This window comes from Bombus fervidus, chromosome 1, assembly GCF_041682495.2.
Source record: "Bombus fervidus isolate BK054 chromosome 1, iyBomFerv1, whole genome shotgun sequence".
In the NCBI taxonomy this organism is placed as follows: Eukaryota; Metazoa; Arthropoda; class Insecta; order Hymenoptera; family Apidae; genus Bombus; species Bombus fervidus.
In genome coordinates, this window is record NC_091517.1 from 20,888,442 (window position 1) to 20,894,502 (window position 6,061).

General features: G+C 33.2%; 1 long non-coding RNA gene across 1 annotated transcript; it reads left to right on the top strand.

Moving 5' to 3' along the window:
- The first annotated feature begins 248 nt into the window (after positions 1-248).
- Positions 249-1,384, top strand: LOC139989940 (uncharacterized). The gene is made up of 2 exons (XR_011800447.1): positions 249-726; positions 1,154-1,384. It is a non-coding gene; the product is annotated as an uncharacterized lncRNA (long non-coding RNA).
- The last annotated feature ends 4,677 nt before the right edge of the window (positions 1,385-6,061 follow it).

The window sequence follows — 6,061 nt, forward strand, 5'->3', positions numbered from 1 at the left end:
GTGAGCACTAAAACATAATAATCTACGCATTAATTTAGATTACTCTAAATTTAATTGATTGGTAACGTTGATTATGTTAACTATCAATTTTCAAGTGGATCCAACCTACGATATTTTATTCCAAAATATGTATAAAGGTATGAATTTATATAATATTATTATAGTTTTACTTAGTTTTAGCTGCTTTTTTATTACGAAAAAGTTTAGCAATATTCATTAATAAATAAAAAAAAAAAAAATGCATTAAGGATACTTACAAAACTTCGAGTTATTTAAAAGTACAAAGTATGGAATAAAAATGTGGTAGAAGATCCTACATATTTAACGGTGAAGTTTCTCAAAGAGAATATCGATTTCATGCTAAATCTAGCATGCATTATCACGGACGGCGCCGAGTATAATTCCTTGGCCGATTTCATGACAATGAGTAAACGAGGAGCAAACCTGGGTTGGAGAAGTGGGAAGTCAGCGGAGTCTTTCGACAATTTTCAACGGGTTCGAGGCGAATATAAAAGGGAAATTGAGCTTTCGGGACAAAACGAGGGTCTAAGGCGAACAGGAAACCATTAGTTCACAGGAAAAAGGGCGAAATTATTGATGCCAAATGGTGCCACTTGGCCAGACATGCGAATAATACCGTTCCTCCGGTCACGTCTTTATACATATACGCAAACTGCGTTTCGTTTCAACCAGGGACCATAATTGTTATAACCAAAATTAAGAAAGGTATAGTATAACAATTCACATCTTATGATTTTAAGTAATTCTGATCAGAAAGAACCATTACAAATGATTTCTTCGGTTTTTGTTTCATGTATATGTATATATGTAAATATTGTGATACGTAGTATGGAAAATGTGCATGGTTCATCCAAGACAGCGTTCATTTTCACATTTAGTAGCATCTCAAGAATACTTAATACGTATGCGACTATTCTGCGGATACCCGCGAGCGGGACGATCGCGATGAGCGTATGAAATTTGTATAAACATTATTTATGTGCTATTGTTTATTAATTATTTATGGAGGCAAAGGATTGAAGGAAACATTAATCCTGTTTTCTTGGAAATTCCATGAAACGGTTTCCATTATGCTGTTATGGATTTTAATGACTAGGCTGTTATAATGTTTAATGTAGGATTTTTCTTACAGAACGTCGTGCAGAATGATTTACGTCTTCAAATGCCATAACCTTCTTTTCTACGACTTGTACGAGATAAGCTGCTGCCCACGTATCGTTAGATTTGAGGATTCCTGTGCACCCCGTTGCTTAGACTGACTTAATTTCGTTCATGTAAGGTGGTTTGCTCGCATACAGGGATCTTTCGATCGATTTTTAATTGTCAATAACTAAAATACAAAGTCGAAAATGCAATTTCTTTATTCTTGATTTTCGTCTTATTTCGACTTCAAGAATCACTCCTTAAATTTTCAAACACCTGTATTCGAACACTCTGTTTATTTATTGTATTTATTACAGCATTTGCACCCTAATTAATTAGGCCTTAGGAATATTAAATCTCGTATTATAACTAGAACAGTTTGATACTACAAACATGAAATATAAAATACGTATGCCAATACGTTTTGGACTGACTGTACTGCTGATGGTATAAATTTTTCTTTATCTTTTACATTTTGATAGTAAAAGATTTTTTTCTTTTTTACTACTTTCAACCGTCGTCAATTTCTGTTAACATTACTGATAATAAATAATACTTAGAGGAAACACACTAAAATTGAATTCCTACGATCGAAGTGCAATTATAATGACCATATTAATTACTAGTAGTGTTAATAAAAATTGACAATGGTGGAAAGTAATAAGAAAACGTTTTCGCCCGTGATAATGATTACTGTAATAATTATTCGTGTAAGCAGAACACTCAAAAATTAATATTTTTGATTCATCTAATTTTTTGCTTTCGATTAAAATAATAATTACGTTTGTTTGAATAATTTTCTCGTAAAAACGAAAGAAAAAATATGTTATTTTTTACCTCTGGTTTAAATACGTTTCTCGTCACTTTGTCGTTAATTGCAACGTTAAATACACGCGTCGTGCGAGCATTACGTTTCGCGGTTCCGTTAACTTTGTGGGAAAGGAAACGCGGCCGGAAAGTACAGGGAAAAGGAAGAAACGGAAGTTTTGGCTAACGATCGTGTGGTTGCAATTATTTTTGCGTTTGAATCCTTCCCAAGTCTTGAAAACAGGAAAAGAGCAACATTTTTATAAAAAGTAATTTCGAGATCAAAGTTTGATTCCGCTACGTGTATGCGAGTAAAACAGAGGTAAATTATACTTGTTGAAAAATGATTTTCTTGTTCCATTGCGTTTTATATGATATTATGCGGACGTGAATATTCTGTGTACGATATGAATATTTTGTTATTCAGAAGTGCTCGCTTATAACTTACGCTACTCAGGTTCAAGATGTGAAAAATTCTCTTAGTTTCTTACGACATGCGTATGAATTAAAAATATTATAAACGTAGGAGAATATGAATATAAAAAGATAAGAAAATAGAATGTGATTATTATGCTCTATTTAATATACAAATGATAATTAATTTAGCACAGAATCGATGTGTTGTGGTACATAAATGTTGGAAATCAGATTAAATAAATTTAGGATGGACATCTATATTTAGAATATTTTATTCGTTTTAAAATCCCTAGAAAGACAGAAGAAGAATTTCTGATATATTTTCGAACTTTTATTTCTATACTCAAGTGGCGTTTTATATTTTACTCTTTATCACAATTGAAATTGACGATTGATAAATAGTTAAACATACTCGAAATTATTTCTACGCTTTTTTAAATACATTCATTTTTGCAGATTTAGAAATTTCTTCAGTAATTTGAATAATAGATAATATGTGCCATCGACGAATTATCAAGTTTTGAAGTTGACAGCGTAATTTAAAGTTCTCGAGATCGCTCTCGTAGTAGATAGCTCGGACCATTTAGCCGGATGATCGAGAGTCGCTGATTAGACAGAAATCGGTACTCGTGTGAGTAAGGTGTCATCAGTAATTTGGTGCCGAGCCAACTACTCCAGATTTTTCGATGATACACATCTATATCTATCCTCGAAATATGTCAAAGGTTTATAACAGTGTATTTTCTTCGAAGACGATACAAAGGGAACATTACTCGATTTGATACGCCCTCGAAATCTTTTAATAGCTACCAAAAAATCGATGTTCGATTTTTCTTTTGGCAACGAAAGTTTCCTCATCGAAAAGTTACCACAAGTCCAATTATAATTTATCGTCTTGATATGCAGTAAGGAGCAAAACTGAGCGAATAGTAACAACTTTTCTGTAAATTATTATCTATTATCATAAACAATAAGGAATATGGAAAATAAACATAACACATACGATTGTCATGGTTAGGAAAATGTAAAAAATTCTTTTACAGTACAGATCTTCTTTATTTATCTGTAGCAAAAAGAATTCTTTAACTCATTTTTACATCACGTTATCAAAAGTCCAATACTTCAGCTTTAATATTTACAGTATTAATATTTCGTCCACAACTTTTTTGCTTATAAAATAGCATTAATACGTCTTGCAATACTCTCTACAAGAATTTGATAATAATCCGAAGGTATTTGTTCCCATTGTTCCTGAATTCTATTATGCAATTCCATAATTGATGATGGCGATGAATCATGCGAATCACGCATTCGTCTTTTTAATAATCCTCATAGATTCTCTATGGAGTTGAGGTCTGACCTTTGTACAGGTCAATACGAAACCAAACATTTTTGCGTTTTCAACCAATTCTGTACGTTTTTAGCTGTGTGTTGTGGCTTGCGGTCTTATTGAAATATTATATTTTCTTCCACGAATATTATCTTTGTACAGTGTATGGTAATGGTAATAACCAGTAATTACGCAAAGTATATAATGTTGAGCCAATCTCAATTAAATCATATCGTAAGGGATTAGTTAAATTAACTTAACAAGTAAACTGATGTATTCGTCTCTTATAAAACCTTGTGGACTTACCACAAAGTTTTTATTTTTTATTTCTTCGAATTTATTAGGTTATACCTTTCTTCAACTGTTTTATATTAGAATACTTCTTCTTAGTCAACAAATGATACAAAAGTAGAGAAATGAAGAAAAAAGAAATAGACTTATCATGTTTTCCCTATGGTCTTTAAATACTGTAGTATTGTGGATCATCGATTTTGATCCCTTTAATTAGTTCTGCTATTTTTAGAGATATGAGAAGACTTTATTTATAAAAATTCTATTGTATCGAGGGATAATTTTATCGTGGGTGTAGGGTCTTGGAAACTTCAAGATCACCTTCGTATTTTTTTTAAATAACACGTTATATTTTTTATCCCTAGTAGAATAACCTCTAGATAATAAATAAATTCAGCACATATTTTTACAAAATCTTTTTCTGAAAATGCTGATATAAAAATACAAACTGATATCAGATTCACATCGAGATCTATCCGTATTTTTAACATAAATTAGTTTCAACACTGGGATCAACGCTGTCTATCTTTAATACCGAGATATATTACATACAGCCTATCAATGTTAAAGCAACATGACGAAAATAAACGAGTATGTATGAGTGGAAGCTGTATATTTTTAATATAATAATTGTAAACACAAAAATTGCGATATCGGCCATTTTGACTGGTTTAGCAGTTTCAGTGATAAATATGATAAGAATGTGCGATAAGCGATTACAATTTATGGACCTTCGTCACGATCTTGCAATTTCCGGCTCATCGAATGTTGGAAATGCACGCCAGATAGTGGCCATTCGAGAGTTGTGCAGGATAATAGACCAGTGGAGAGCAGATACGCTCTGCTGGAGTCGCAAGAGGAAATCATTAAACTCTCGCGAAGGTCTATTCAATCTTCGAAGTAAAGACGCACTGGCACAGAAGAAAATATGCGATCTATCGATCGATACGGCTCGAATTTAATCAAACCAAGAGAAAAGCGTCCACAATCGACCCCCTTTTTCTCTTTTTTCTTTTCTTTTCTTCCTTCTTTTCTTTTTTTTTTTTTTTTTTTTTTTCGAAGCCAACACAGCCTCGCGAGACAATCGTTGCCGTTATCGCAGACGAAAGCAAAAATTCTTTCAAAAAAACAGGAACAGAATGAAGTAAACAGGCTTTTTTTCACAGTCGAAAAGCTGGAACTGGGGTGGCGAAGACGATAGAGATTCTGCGAATGGGAAGCAGAAAAGTACACGGATTTACAGAGACCAGGGGTCGTTTGATAGGGGATGAAGCTTCCGCTTGGATGCGGCCGAGTTTCGATCAAGGCCAACTTTGCCATTAGTTTGTTACCCTTCACTCCTTCTACGTCTATCTATCTTCCCATCCCTGCGTATTTCTTTCCATCTACCTCTCTTTGTCGCTCTATTTTTATTCTCATCTTTTATTCGCCTCTTTTTGTGATACTTCACGCTTTTTTTCATCGCTCTCGCTGTTATCGCCACCTCCGTTTCGTCCGATTGTTTCTCCTTTTTCTCCTTTCCTGTTTCCTGTTAAATTGTATCGTACATCCTGCTTGGTCCATTGCAATATTCGTATAGAACATGTTCCATCATAGAGAATATGTTTGAGCGATCGAAATAGATAAGCAACTGGTTTATTGTCTGCAGTGACTATAAAATGTATATGTTCGTACCATTATCTTCTAACGAAGTAGTTTTTTTGTCAGCTTCTATATCTCGTTTTCATATTGAATTTTTCTAGCCGTGTAAGAATACTAGTAAATCATCTAATTCATTAGTATGTAAACGCTATAATAAATACGGTGCATGCATACAATACCTCTTCAGCTACTGTATGTTACTTTAATCAAGTATCCGATTGTATCGATGTATAAGTGTCTCGTTTTCCAATGAATGCTTCCAGTCAATCACAGACCGATCAAAAACTCTTCAATGCGATTAAACATTGTTCAGGATACACTACAGTATGCGTAAGATTTTTCGAAGTTCCAAGATAAAAATTATTATTACAAAATGTTTGAAAGTTATTTGATCAAGTAGCCAAGTTCTCA